We start from the raw sequence: 16,006 nt of genomic DNA on the forward strand, positions 1-16,006 counted from the left end.
ACGTGAACGGCACGTACGACGGGACGGAAAATACGACGTCCTATACACTGCATTACAACTTTCGGCGTGTAAATCCTTTCTGAGCATGCGCGGAACTTAGTTTGACGAACAAGCCTACACACGAGGGGACTGTTCGCTGAAACCAAGTTTCAGCGGACAGTTTTTCGGAATTTCCGAAAAACTTTGTTCAGCAGACTGTTCGCTGAAACTGTCAGCTGAAAGCCCACACACGGGCGGACTGTCCGCCGAAACACTGTTCAGCGGACAAAGTTGGGCGAACAGTCCCCGCGTGTGTACGCGGCCTCACTTTAAAGTGTGACTAAAGCCAAAGCTTATTTTTTATTTTGGATAGTTACCCTTTCTGTCTTCACCATTATCACCTGGACAGAAAGTGATGAAAATACAAAATGTTTGTCTGTCACTAGAACAGGAGGTAAGGAGAAACCCAACAATTGTCACAATCTGGAGAGATTTTCTCTCTTTTCCTGCTGTGTCTTTGTGTAGAGTGGAGCTTCCTACTCTTTCATATGGATCTCACATGGAGCCAGGTGTCAGCCTTTGAAAATCCAGGTTGCAGGGCGTCACAGTGGTTCAGTCCAAACCAGTACTATCCACCGACCTGCTACCAGAATAGAAATTGAAGGCAAATCCCCCTAGTGGGCACAGAACCTTCACTACTCAAAAACTACAAAAAAAAGGGGTGGCTTTAAAAACATCACAGATTTTGCAGTTTGATGAATTAAGGTTTTAATTTTATAAAACAAAATACTAAATATATAAATATATGTGGAATGACACTACAGTAAAAAACAAGCATCAGTAGCCTGAACCTGGTATTGGTCTGGTTGCCTTAGCGACTCAAAACAGCCATTTAGAATAGAATACAAAAGAAAATGAGAAGAATGAACCGTCTTATATGGAACAAGTAATATTCCCCAGTTGTTTACGTTTTTCTCTTACAGGGTAATAAAATCAACCTGCTTGAAGAATTTTTCGAGACTAGCCTACTATGTGAATATAATTATGTTAATGCAGGATATAGCTTTATGAGTGTCCTTGTGTAAAGGGAAGATCTGCTGTCTTTCAGTTGTATGCTACTTAATAAATTCTAATAAAGCAATTAGAGTTGAGCTCACAATGTGGTTGCAGTATGTGTATAAAGGCTTGTGTACACAATGATGCATCCATGCTGATAATGTTGAATAAAAAGTCCCAGATTGAAAGAAGAAATAAGTAAGAATGGTCTTATGAATTATTAAATGCTGGCGATTATGCCAGATATCTGATTCTGTCAATGTTCCAGTACAGAAGAAGCTAGAGTATTACAGGAGAGTCCTTTCAATGATTATATTTCTCTACATACAAGGAAGGAGTCTTGAATCAAAGACCATTTTCAAGCCATGAAGGCCATTTGAAAAGGTCTCACGAGTAGTGATGTTACTTTTATCTTTACCTATGTCTATAATTTGCAGATAAAGTTTACTTTTACCATTCAATGTGTGATGCCAGTTGCCATTTTTATTAGCCCTTTTACATGTATACTGTATTTATTAATGTTAGTGGTGGCACTGAAACACAGGTAAGCTGAAATCTACGTTCCCTGTGCAGGGAATGCAGGATCATACACATTTTTTTACAGACGTGTCAGTTCTTCTGGCACTAACCTGCACCATCTAAAAGTGTATGTCGGGAGTGGGGGGTAGGGTTGCCACCTGTCCAGGATTCACCCGGACAGTTCGGGTTTGGCATCATGCGTGAAACCTGGACACATTATTCAGACTGGACTATGGCTTCCCAGAAGGGTTGCTGGCTGCAGTTGTCTAAGCTGAGAGTGTTACACTCTCTTTCACACTGTCCAAAGCCATTATTAACAATCCCCCCCAAATACATGTACAGATGGGAGAGGAGCGAGGCCTCGATCTGCACCTCTTCCTCCCGCCCCTACCCCTCTGTCCACACTCCAATCCCCAGGGATGTGCCTCGGAAAAGGAAAGTGGGGACTGGAAATTTGAAGTCCAGCAGCCTCAGAGACATCTGGATGAAAGGTGCTGACTGCCAAAGGGTAAGTGAGCTCACCATCCATCCCTGTTTGTGACTGAAGTCTCCCACCTTCTCTCTCCTGCCTCTGAGTGAGTACACTAAGGTAAAACAGGGTTCTCAGAGCACCCCTTACATCAGAGTTCCCCTTTACACCAGAGGCCGCAGTTTTCTCCCTTACATCAGAGTCCTCTCCGTACATCAGAGTTCTCAGTGTTCCCCCTTAGATCAGGGTTCCCAGAGCATCCCTTATGTTAGAGTCCTCAGAGTTCTCCCTTACATCAGAGTCTGCAGAGTCCCCCCTTACAGTGAAAGGTAACTCTGCAGGTTCAAATGTAAAAGGAGAACTCTGTTGGCTCTTATGTAAAAGTAGAGCTCTGTGGACTCTCATGTAAAAGGAGAACTCTGTGGACTCTCATGTAAATGATTAGAAATGCTATTTAATAGCAAAATATATGTATAGTTTATATAACAAAAAATAATAATTGTGTGCTGCTAAAGTGTTCGGGTTTGACTTGAGGAAAAGGTGGCAACCCTAGTGGGGGGGTTCACATTCAGTAGATCTCAGTAATACATGCACATTACCCTTTTTGTCTCTTTAAAACACTCCAAGTAAAAAAAATTCCTGTTGAATTGTCAGAAATCCAGTGTTCTCCTAGGTACATATACTTAAAATACATCTGAGAAAAATCTGAGTATGGGATGATTGAATTCTAGAGCCATTTGTTGATCTGTTGCCAGTTTAAAGTTTATGTAAACCCCAAACCTTTTTAAAATGGTTCAAGAGGTTAAAACCCCTATTATTTTATTTTTTGCTGCATGTTTGTTGCTGCAGGAGATTTGTCTTTCTCTTCTGCGAACAGGAAATAGGAGGAAATCTCTCCAAAGTGAACTAAATTACCATATTATCATAGGAACAGGTGTCCCCTTTAGTTGATTTACCCTTTATTCCTGTACTGGTGACAACCGAAAAAGTTGGATTTACACAATAATCTCATGATAACAGTGGTAACAGGGCTAATAGAGAGAGTACAGTGCCTTGCGAAAGTATTCGGCCCCCTTTAACTTTTCAACCTTTTGCCACATTTCAGGCTTCAAACATAAAGATATAAAATTTAAATTTTTTGTGAAGAATCACCAACAAGTGGGACACAATTGTGAAGTGGAACGAAATCTATTGGATAATTTAAACTTTTTTAGTAAATAAAAAACTGAAAAGTGGTGCGTGCAAAATTATTCGGCCCCTTTACTTTCAGTGCAGCAAACTCACTCCAGAAGTTCAGCGAGGATCTCTGAATGATCCAATGTTGTCCTAAATGACTGATGGTAATAAATAGAATCCACCTGTGTGTAATCAAGTCTCTATATAAATGCACTTGCTCTGTGATAGTCTCAGGGTTCTGTTGAAAGCGCAGAGAGCATCATGAAGACCAAGGAACACACCAGGCAGGTCCGTAATACTGTTGTAGAGAAGTTTAAAGCCGGATTTGGATACAAAAAGATTTCCCAAGCTTTAAACATCCCAAGGAGCACTGTGCAAGCGATCATTTTGAAATCGAAGGAGTATCAGACCACTGCAAATCTACCAAGACCTGGCGGTCCCTCTAAACTTTCAGCTCAGACAAGGAGAAGACTGATCAGAGATGCAGCCAAGAGGCCCATGATCACTCTGGATGAACTGCTGAGAACTACAGCTGAGGTGGGAGAGTCTGTCCATAGGACAACAATCAGTCATACACTGCACAAATCTGGCCTTTATGGAAAAGTGGCAAGAAGAAAGCCATTTCTCAAAGATATCCATAAAAAGTCTCATCTAAAGTTTGCCACAAGCCACCTGGGAGACACACCAAACATGTGGAAGAAGGTGCTCTGGTCAGATGAAACCAAAATTGAACTTTTTGCCCACAATGCAAAACGATATGTTTGGCGTAAAAGCAACACAGCTCATCACCCTCAACACACCATCCCCACTGTCAAACATGGTGGTGGCAGCATCATGGTTTGGGCCTGCTTTTCTTCAGCAGGGACAGGGAAGATGGTTAAAATTGAGGGGAAGATGGATGCAGCCAAATACAGGACCATTCTGGATGACCTGAAACTGAGACGGAGATTTATCTTCCAACAAGACAATGATCCCAAACATCTAGCAAATCTACAAAGGAATGGTTCACAAATAAACGTATCCAGGTGTTAGAATGGCCAAGTCAAAGTCCAGACCTGAATCCAATCGAGAATCTGTGGAAAGAGCTGAAAACTGCTGTTCACAAACGCTCTCCATCCAACCTCACTGAGCTCGAGCTGTTTTGCAAGGAAGAATGGGCAAGAATTTCAGTCTCTCGATGTGCAAAACTGATAGAAACATACCCCAAGCGACTTGCAGCTGTAATCGCAGCAAAAGGTGGCTCTACAAAGTATTAACGCAAGGGGGCCGAATAATTTTGCACGCCCCACCTTTCATTTTTTTTATTAGTTAAAAAAGTTTCAAAAATCCAATAGATTTCGTTCCACTTCACAATTGTGTCCCACTTGTTGGTGATTCTTCACAAAAAATAAAAATGTTATATCTTTATGTTTGAAGCCTGAAATGTGGCAAAAGATTGAAAAGTTCAAGGGGGTCGAATACTTTCGCAAGGCACTGTACATCTCCCTAAAGCCATGTTCACACTGATCCAACATGAAAGTCATGGGACTATCGATCCGACTTTGCCATGCAAATTCAGTCCGACATCGATCCGACTTTATGAACAGGATCTGACTTTAATGAACAGGATCTGACTTCAGACGAGTGCAACTTGTGTCTGGTAAGGATTTCCAAGCCAAATTTCAAAAAAAAAAATGACGTTAACCCCACCCCCCCGGAAATCCATACCAGACCCTTATTATTATTATTCTTCAGGATTTATATAGCGCCAACAGTTTGTGCAGTGCTTTACAATATGAGGGCAGACAGTACACTTACAATACAAATCAATACAGGAGGAGAGATCAGAGGGCCCTGCTCGTTAGAGCTTACAATCTAGAAGGGAGGGTCAAGTTAAAACAAAAAGGTAATAACTGTGGGGGGATGAGCTGATGGAGAAAATGAAAATACAGTTAGGTGTGGGTGGGGTAGGCTTCTCTAAAGAGAAGTGTTTTCAGGGATCGTCTAAAAGCTAGTAAAGTAGGAGATAGGCGGACAGATTGGGGTAGGGCATTCCATAGGATTGGAGAGGCTTTGGAAAAGTCATGGAGGCGAGTATGGGAGGAGGTGATGAGGGAGCTAGAGAGCAAGAGGTCTTGAGAGGAACGAAGAGAACGAGTAGTTTGGTATTTAGAGACTAAGCTAGTGATGTAGCTGGGGGCAGAGTTGTGAATGCAACTCTTATATGTGCATGCAGCCCTGGAGGCCAGGATTGGGGGGAACATGCCCTCAACATGGGGGGTGCTTTGGGGAAGAGGGGACAAGGGTCTCCAGATGTCTGTGCATTGCACCCATGATCCACTGATTGCAATTGCAAATACTTTGCAGGCTCATATGAAAAAAAATAATAAAGGAACTTTTCATCTCCAAAAGTTTCCAAGATAACACTATGTGGTGTGTGGGACTGGCAGTTATGCCCATGGTTAGTCTAGGCGCCTATATGATCTGTATGTGTTTACCAGGTTTCCAACTTACAGTCCAGGGTAGTATTCCTCACCCTATGGTTATTATTCTACAAGCCCTGATGAAGGGGGAGTGTTGAGCTTTTGTAAGTGGATTTCCTTTTATTTGATCATTAAAATTCTAAAACAGAGAGCACTAGATTGTCCCCTTCTTTTTGTTTATATGTGTGATATCACCACCGGCTGGACCCACAAGTGATCGTTACCCCAGGTGTGGGTCAAATGCTGTGTGACCTTTTACAGGTCGAGTCTATGAGGTGAGAGGCTGGAGTATCTGTGGTGGAGGGGCTACTGCTTCATTGTCTTATTTTATCATTGCAATTCAGGAGGCTCTTTATGTGTATCTACTGACGGGACTGTTTCATCATCAATTGGAGGAAGATCTGGATGTTTTTTTCTTAAATGTATTGCGCTGCACTGTATTCTTTTATTGTTTAAAACTTGTTGAGTACTTTTGGTAAAAAAGTCATTTTAATGGATGCGATTCTGCCTGTCAAGGAAATGTTGGTGTGGTGTCCAGTGGTGCAGTAGTGTGATTTCCCGGTGAAGACTGAAGCCTAGTACACACTATCAGGTTTTTATTTTGTTTGAAAAAAAAACTGACAGCTCAGGTGAGAGCCGCTGTTGCGATTTTAGTGCAGCGATCCCCCTGCCAGAACACTCCGGTCAGGCATTGGCTGAGAGCGCTGTTAAGGAGCCAGTTAGCTGCTGGTTTTCCAAACAGCCGGCTTCTGCTGGTCCGGATGCCATACACACAGGTCGAATGTTTGCTGTTTTTTATTGAACCAGCCAATGTCGGCCCATGTGTATTAGGCTTAAGATAATTATAATTTGTGGCAGCACGCAGGTAAAATCACCTGGTTGTATTCAGGATGGGAAATATGTGTGTCCTAGATTCAGGCTTTATGCAGACTTTTACAATTAGAGGGGAAGAGTTAATGAGCCCAGCTGAAGTAAGTGGGCTCATTAAGACCTCTACAAAAAACCCCAGCATGCATAGGGAGATGCTCCATCCTGGAACCAGTTTTGTGTGTATAGACTGGGGAGTCTGATATCTGTTCTGTGCGGTGAGTTAACGCCTGTGTGGCAAACCCCTACAATAGGGACAGGGACTGGGGCAGCACAAGGCTGCACCCAGTTGTTAGACAGGGAGTCTACGTGTGTAGTTAGAGGTCAAGCTGACCCGGATTTATTTTCTTGTTTTATTTTGTTTGGCTGTTATATGTATCACTGCATGTAGCCTAAATAAACCGGACCTTTTGTTTTTTGCACCTACACCGCTGTCTGCTGTGCCTGACTTTGTGTTGTGAACCCATCCAGGGGGTCACACACACCCGCTACCGAGCGAACCCCCTCACACATTGTACAAACTTTGGGAAGTAAGTTTCAAATTATTGCCTAAATATTAAAAGTGTGTTCTAGGAAGAGCAGTATGAGGACTGAAGTATTTCTATTGCTTTTGATTTAGAGTAATTTCTTATAATATAGAGATGGAAATTCCTTGATGAAAGCATGTAAGGTGGGGGATTTGTCAGAGGTAAAGTAAAGTTGGGTACACATTAGAAGCAGGCTCAATGAGAAAAAACAAAAAAAAAAGATAACATCACTGCATTCACACAAGCGGATGGAGGAATGCTCCCCGCTGCACTATTATATGCTGACAGTAGGGACTCCTCCACTATAAAAACACTCTGATCCAAGCTGCAGTGGCTGATCAAATGCAGTTTTTCAAGCAGTCCCATTAAACAGAAGCTGATCCTTGGCTTATGTCTAAGGCCCCTTTCACACTGGGGTGCTTTGCAGGCGATACAGCGCTAAAAATACCGCCTGCAAAGCGCCCTGAAACAGCCGCTGCTGTCTCTCATGTGTGAAAGCCTAAGGGCTTTCACACTGGAGCGGTGCGCTTGCAGGACGGTCAAAAAAGTCCTGCAAACTGCATCTTTGGAGCCCTGTAGGAGTGTATTTACCACTCCTAAAACGTCCCTTCCCATAGAAAACAATGGGGCAGCACTGCAAACACGCCTGCAAAGCGCCGCTGCAGTGAGAAAGCGCTCTCCCCCCCCCCTCCTGAACCGTACCTGGCCGCATGGGGAAGGGGGGCGCCCTGTGGCCCCCTCCAAGCACATTGTCCCCATGTTGATGAGGACAAGGGCCTCTTCCCGACAACCCTGGCTGTTGGTTGTTGGGGGCTGCGGGTGGGGGGGCTTATTGGAATCTGGGAGCACCCTTTAATAAGGGGGCCCCCAGATCCCGGCCCCCCACCCTATGTGAATGAGTATGGGGTACATCGTACCCCTACCCATTCACCTGGGGGAAACTACTTTAAAAACCTGTGTAGTGTGTTTTTTTATTGACACTTTTCCCCCCAGGTGAATGGGTAGGGGTACGATGTACCCCATACTCATTCACATAGGGTGGGGCCGGGATCTGGGGGGCCCCTTATTAAAGTGGGCTCCCAGATTCTGATAAGCCCCCCGCTCGCAGACCCCGACAACCCATGGCCAGGGTTGTCGGGAAGAGGCCCTTGTCATCATTAACATAGGGACAAGGTGCTTTTGGGTGGGGGGGTCGCAGGGCGCCTCCCTTCCCCAAAGCACCCACCCCCCCATGTTGAGGGCGTGCAGCCTGGTACGGTTTGAGAGGGGTGCTCGCTCGTCCCCATACCCTTTCCTAACCGGTCGGGCTGCGTGCTCGGATAAGGGTCTGGTATGGATTTTGGGGGGACCCCCACACCATTTTTTTAGGCGTAGGGGGTTACCCTTAAAATCCATACCAGGCGATGGGGCTTGCAAGGTGTCAATCTCGCCAATGAAAGTGGCGAGATTGACTTCCTTCTCTAGTCCTGTCGTACCTGGAGTCGCGTTCAAAATGAACGGACTTTAGTCCGTGTGTGGGCAAGTCCGTTCATTTTGAAAGTCCTTCGGACCTCCGCCAGAAGTCCGCCGGAAAGTCTGTTTGTGTGTGTGCAAGTCCGGCAGACCTAGTCCGCTGGAAAGTCTGTTTGTGTGTGCAAGTCCGACGGACCTAGTCAGTTGGAAAGTCTGTTTGTGTGTGTGTGCAAGTCCGCTCGTTCAGAAAGTCCAGCGGACCTCCGCTGCAAAGTCCGGCGGATTGTCCACCGGACCAAGCCTGCTGGAAAGTCTGATCATGTGTATGCGGCATAACAGAAAGGGTTACTGAACCCGCCTAATTATGATCTGTGTGTGCCCAGCTTAAGCATTACTATTAGGTCATCAATGAAAACAGATGATTTAAAGGAGTGTTTGCTGATTGAAATTCCTTGGATGTCATGAGCAGGAATAAGCAAATGTGCCTGGGATCAGTTTGTGAGGCATTCATCATTCCCATCATAGAGTTTGAAAAATGCAAACTTAAATCCAAACCCCGCAGAGTTCTGCGGGGTTGGGGGCAAATCTTTTAAATGAATTCTAGCCATTTTCAAGGCCATGGAGAATTTTATTGGTTTCCAATTTGAGCACTTCTCCCATGAGAGAATATGCATGACCAGCCATCAAAACAGTAACCAGTTTACCATATATTGTATACTAAAGAATCATGCTTTATTAGTACAAAATTCCCTAAAAATATAAAAAAAAACACATTGCAGGACCTGTACTCTTTATAATACTCACTATTTTTCATGCAATGCCATATATCTTCATTATTCTTTTATACGTATAGGTAGCCACAAACAAGTTAAAGCGGAACTTCAGTCATTTTTTCACATTTCCATTTATTAAATTCTCTGCCCTGTTGTTTTCATTTTGGATAGTAAAACATTTTTTTTCTGCCAGTAAATACCTTATACAGCCCACTTCCTGTTTCTTGTCTGTTTCTTGCCTAGGCTTATGATACCATGCACAGCTCTCTGTCTAAATCTCTTGAGAGTTTGCCAGGAAGGGAGGGGGTGAGTCATAAGAGGGCCAATGAGAGCAGCAGAGCTGGAGGTGTGCCTCTGTGTGTCTGTGTAAATCTAGGAAGTGAACAGGCAGCAGCTTCAGCTGCCCACAGTTAAAATGGTTGCAGCCAGACTCAGTGGATGGAGATTTCTACATAATATTTAGCAAGTAAAGAATCACAGTATATATAAAATAATATGCAAAGTGGTTGGAGGGAAGCTTCAGAATGGCAAATATGTTTACAAATTATGTGAGCAGACTGCAGGTCCTATTTAAATATGGCTTATATAAAACTAGCATAACAAAGTATCCCCTTTATACTAACATTTGTTGCTAATCTACATTTACTGTTAATGAATATGGTAATATGTCATTTTGACCTGGAGACACTCTAGAAAAATGTCAATCTGGCTGTAATCACTTCTACAATGACCCCACCCCCTCCCATGAGGCAAGAATATTGTATTGCACAAAATCTTGTGTGTAAAACATTTTTTAATGTAAAGCCCTTGGTGGATCCACAATATATATTTTTTTCACAGCATTAAAGTTAGTAAGCAAACTATATCTATTCTAGCAGAAGATGCTTCACATAAATTGAGATAAGTATTCCCAGGTGGATGAATTTCACACTCCGCAGTTCCATTATACAATAGTACACAAACCAGCCAAAACATTCTCTATACTGGCTGTCCAAAATCATGGGGCTAAGCTGGGGGAGAGACTCCCCATTAATGTATTAGATACCACAATAAGGTCATTGGCTTACAACTGTTCCATGAGCAAAATGATAATTCCTGCAAGTATATTGGATTCTATCAAAACATATGAATTGTAGCCATATGCATATTTATATTCTAGAAATACACCGATAACCGAAATCGGTGCCAAAACCAAGCATTTGCGTGAGAATGGGTACTCGCGCAAATGCTCCCAATACTGAAACCAATACTTTGTGGTGCGATTTGCATCCATGCAAAATGAATAGTTGCAAATAGCACTGAAAAGAACTGCATGCGATTTGAAAATTAAAAATGTTAGAACTCACAGTACACATCCGGTCAGTACAAAATCTGCATAGGTATCCCGGCCCCACCAATGATAGCAAATCACAGCTGCTATATGTGTTCACATGGCTGGAGAAGATGTAGAGGTGGTCTGCCCCCAAGCTGATATCACTTCCGCCCTATACCCACAGGGTCCCAGAACTTTTCCTCCAGCCCTGTGAGCTCTCATCGGCGAGACCGGGACACCTATGCATTTGACCAGATATGTACTGTGATTTCCATTTTTTAAAAATGAAACTGCCCACTAGATGGCGCTTTTCCCTTTCTATAAACACAGGAGTAGTGGGGGAAATTGCAAGTCGGGCAGGAATCGCACCGCAATTCTGTTCAAATTGCATGTGATTCTTTGCTTTGTGATTTGCGCATACTCACTGATAAAAAAACGGTATTGGTGCAGCCTTAGTATATTCCCCTGTGCAACCACCCACAGGTCAGCCATTCAATGCAGGTCATGCATGTATTCGCTGCTTTAAGTTCCCTCCTACAGGGGTCATTCTCTCCACATGGCAAATTCTGAACCTCCCAGTAAAATTAACAGTCCATTCCCCTGTACATGCTCAATGTAAGTTATTGCATGCCTTAGGTGTAGTGAGCCCTACCACATATATATATACCAAGGGATTCAATACATGTATAATAGAGATGTACATAGTATACTGTATTGAATGGAACCTATAGCAGCCAATACATGCATGACCTTGGCTGTTTTCATGTGATTTAATAAAGGAAGACCGCATTTTGTTGACCCACCAGGGTGCCAACTTTTTCTCCAGTGGATTGTATCTTGTGAAGGCATCAAAAGCCTCATAGTCTGAGCACTGGGTCTGGGGGTATTGATTGAGAGTGTTGTACTGTTGTTGCACCTGTTTCCAGTGTGCTGAATGACTAACCTGTGGGGGGGGGGGGGGGGGGCACATGGAGATATACAGTTCATATGAACATGGCCACAATTCATCTGTTTTGATCACATCCAGTATACTCCTTGGAATCACATTGCTGGGGTGCACCAGCTCTTTCCAGGTCACCACAGAGGATGCCAGATCTGATGTGGCATCAGGCGATCCTTCGACAGCTGTCTGGTAGAAGCCTGGTGTGGCTAGAGTGAGTCCCGCAGAGTCGGGTGGGCAGATAATGCAGAGCCCCATAAGTCTTGTGAGAAAGAGTGGCCAGAAATGGTACCCCAGCAGTCTGGCCACTGAAGAAAACATTCACACAGGGATTAGTGGACCTCAGAGTTGGAGTTCCCTGGGGGGGGGGGGGGGGGGTTCTTGGAGGACTTTTACTTCCACATTGGCAGCAGAGGTCTAGATTGTGTATGTTACCAGTGCAACATCCTGGCATGCCACTCTAATTTTGGACTTTACTAAATTATTCTTTTTTCTTATTACAGCAATAAAAACAAAATAGAGGTTCTCCCACTATCACACTCCAGCTAAAACCCCAAAAAACATTAATACACTTTCATTCTAAACCATATCCTGCCAAATGTTAACATGTGTGCACTGCAGTATGGTCATATTTGGGGCAACCAACTCCCTTTTTAAGACACAATCCTTTAGGGACTCAATTAGGAGTGTCTCATCAGATAAGAACATACAGTAGATAGGTGTATCAGCACACAATTCTTCTTGAGAGCGGAACTTCCTTCCTACTTCTTTAGGAACACCATTCTGCTCCTCCAACCATGCTTGTGCATCTCCCTTCTTTGTACATTCATGCTTTGAGCATAGCCGGTGTTAGGCAATGGGAAGGGAGGGGCAGGTGATACAAAGCTATGCATGGAAGACCCTACCAAAACCTTTCCTGGATTTTCTGAATCTTCATCAATCACCTTTCATTTATACTGTGCCAAAGTATAATGCAATAAGTGCCAAGTGTAATCCATATTAGATATTCTTTTCTTGTTTTTGCCATGGTTTAAGATCTATCGAAATTTGTCAGTTTGAACCCATTTATCTATGGCCCTATTAAATGAGAATGAGTCACTTTTTAAACTATTTATCTGCCTGAGTCTTCCTATAAATCTCTTGATTTGCAGCAAGTGTGTGGGTGAGCCGGCTGTCTCCGGTGTGTGTCTGTGATTTTATGAGGCTTGATTAACTTGGCAAAAAGAGAGATTTGAAGCACCATATCCTGCAGAATATTAAATGTGCACAGTTTACTCAGTCTGTACATAGTAAAAACAAACAGTTGAGTAACCCCTTCTGTGCCAGTGCATCTGGAAATATCAGTGTGTGCTCTACTGTGGTTTTTGGTGGCTCGGAATTTTGTTAGATTTGTTACTATTTAGAGCAGTGCTTGGAATAATCAAGTATCATAGAGATACCCTTGCAACGTATAATAAGCCTGCACCAATACCAGAAGCACTCATTAGCGTCGGAAGACATTTTCCCACATGCTGGAAGGATTATTTTATTTTCTTGATACAAAAGGTTGCTATCCTTTCACTGCATGACCACTAATGTCTCATTTGAAACTCATTCATGACAGGTCTTGTTTTGTGGCGGGCACTAAGACTATAGGCAGAACTCCCAACTCCAACTGCTGCTAACTCTTTTGGTACATTGCAGAACTTTGGGATATTTTCAGCAAAATGCACTGAAGTCAATTGGCAATGATTTTCACCAACATTTTGAAATGAAAACTCAGCCTTTTACAGCCCATCTTTACTGCAGAGATACAGTATCACATAGAGTGCATTGCTGTCATGAAGCAGGTTAGCACATAGACTTACACAGGGCTTTTCTTCTCAAAGAATGGGTGCAGGAACCCACCTCTCCCAAGTCACCCCTTGTCTCTGCCCCTTGCCTACCTCCACATACTTTCCCTTGTTTCCACCCCATACTCACCCCCCAGTACCCAGTTTTAGAGAAAACAGAACCAAGTATAATTTTGTTGTGTTAAAGTGGATGTAAATCCACTCTCATCCTTTCTAAACTACTGTAATTATAATTATTTTTATTATTATTATTTATTTTTTATTTTTATTAATTTTGTAATTATAATTATTAATTATAATTGGTTATCTAGAAGGATATACATGCCTCCTGCATATATTCGTATCTGTCAAATATCCCCCCCCCCAATCTGCTATGAGACCCGAAAAACTACAGATTTTGTGGGTGGGTCTGTTTTCCAGGGATCAGTGGGTGGAGTCGTCATGTCAGTAGACTCCCCGCCCACCTCTACACTCCCCTTATCAACATGCATTTTCTCCTGTGTATTTCTTACACTGAACTTCTGCTATGATCACTAACATCCAATCAAAACCCAGAAAAGTCCCCACATGACTTCAACATGCCAAATTATGCTGAGGTGTGGAACAGCCAATCCTTGCAGAACAGCAGAAGAAAGGAGTGGGGGAGGGAATTAAAAAATAATGCATGTTTCTTAAGCTAGTGCACGAGATATGTAAATCACCTGTCACTCACAGCAAGGGGGAGGATTTGACAAAGTTTTTCTCTGTTTGTCAAGATTTATCTCACTGAACAATAAAAGAGGATTGCTCAGAGCTGGATTAACTCTTTGTGGCAAGACTGGGCTCAAATGATAAGAAATATTATACTCTACATTATGACATTAAAAAAAATAGTTTTTTTGGTAATTATAATAAGAAAAGCAGTAAAATGGATCCCATGCAGCCAGCAACAATAGCCCCCCCTCACACACACACACACAATTATAGACACCCACAACAATAAAAAATTCCCCCAAACAGCAATAAACCACTTGCAGCAAAATACCGCCTTGCAACAACCGACCGAACCCCAGGAACAATAGACCCCCACTAGCAACAATAGATCTCCCAGCAGTCAGCACTAATAGACCCTCCAGCAGCCAGCAACCATAGACCCCCTCCTCAACAGTAGATCACTCCCAGCGACAATTGACCAACAGCAACATAAAAACCCCCAGCAACAATAGACCCCTTCCTCAACAATGGATCCCCCCAACAACAATAGATCCCCCATATAAGAAAGGGAGACCCCTTCAGAAGGAAATCAGGACTTTAAAGGATGTGGAGTTGTCACTGAGGTGAGCACATTCATAATATTTAAGGTAAAAAATATATTTTATCGTACAAAAAGTAGTTTAAAAACAACAGTTGAGTATAAAAGATGCAATGATATACAGACGATAGCACAGTGGCTTGTATTAGTGCATATTCACAATTACAATGAATATATTGGTTTCTTCATTTATACATTATAGTCCAACGCCTTTCGCAGAAATAGTTGATATGATATGCATTGATATTCCCTGAAGAAGCAGAAAACTATTTATGAGAAACACGTTTGACTACAATGTACAAATGAAGCAACCAATATATTCATTGTAATTTGAATATGCAATAATACAAGCCACTGTGCTAGCCACTGTATATCATTGCATGTTTTTATACTCAACTGTTGTTTTTAAACATTTTTTGTACAATAAAATATATTTTTTATCTCAAATATTGTGCATGTGCTCACCTCAGTGACAACTTTATATCATTTAAACTCCTGCTTTCCTTCTGAAGGGGTCTCCCTTTCTTATATGTGTTCTGTCATGTACTTAGGATGTGGATATGGGGAGTTGTCCCTAGAACTGGTTAAACATAGATTAACAATAGATCCCCAAGCAGCCAGCATTAATAAGCCCTCTAGGAGCCAACAACAATAGACTCCTCCTTAAACAGTAGATCTCTCCCAGCAACAATAGATCCCCCATAAACAATAGATCTGCCAAGAGCTGGCATTATTGGACCCTTCAGCACATACCACTACCCCTTACCTTTGCATACATTCAGTGCTGGGGGTGCCAGAACTGTGTTCCTGCTGAAAAAAGTCCTGGACTTTCTTTGGAGCAGTGTGCTCAACCATTGTTGTAGATCTGAAAAACAGGAAGCAAAAAAAAAAAAAAATAATCAGATACTCCATGCACATGTATAATAACAAACTTTTTAGAACATTAAAGCAGAAGCTATCATTATTTTTTTTTTGTTCTGATTCCTATGGGACAACGTACATGCAGTACTTTGTTCCATGTTGATATTTGCTTTCTAAGCCCTTGTACACACGGTCGGAGAATCCGTCGGAATGTGTCCTATCGGACCGTGTTGTCGGATAATCCGATTGTGTGTGGTATGCATCGGACTGATTCCGTCGGACCCAATTTTCCAACTTGTTGGAAATATTTTCCGACAAACTGGTCCGATTGGACATACTCCGTTCATGTGTAGAGAATTCCGATCGGACAAAGTGCCACGCATGCTCAGATCAAATTCCTACACCAAAGCTATTGGCTACTAGCCTGAACGTAGGCCCGTCGTAACAAAATAACGGCATCACGTTCTGAATGATCGGATTTTCCGACAAC

The 16,006-nt window shown here is 42.7% G+C and overlaps 1 protein-coding gene across 1 annotated transcript in view; it reads left to right on the plus strand.

Annotated features, from left to right (window-relative positions):
• Positions 1-16,006, plus strand: part of GALNT16 (polypeptide N-acetylgalactosaminyltransferase 16) — a 286,276-nt gene that overhangs the window by 204,848 nt on the left and 65,422 nt on the right. The gene's annotated exons all lie outside the window — the stretch shown is intronic.

Source organism: Lithobates pipiens, unplaced genomic scaffold (genome assembly GCF_037356315.1).
Source record: "Lithobates pipiens isolate NorthernLeopardFrog02 unplaced genomic scaffold, aLitPip1_a1.2 Scaffold_30, whole genome shotgun sequence".
NCBI classification, from domain to species: domain Eukaryota; kingdom Metazoa; phylum Chordata; class Amphibia; order Anura; family Ranidae; genus Lithobates; species Lithobates pipiens.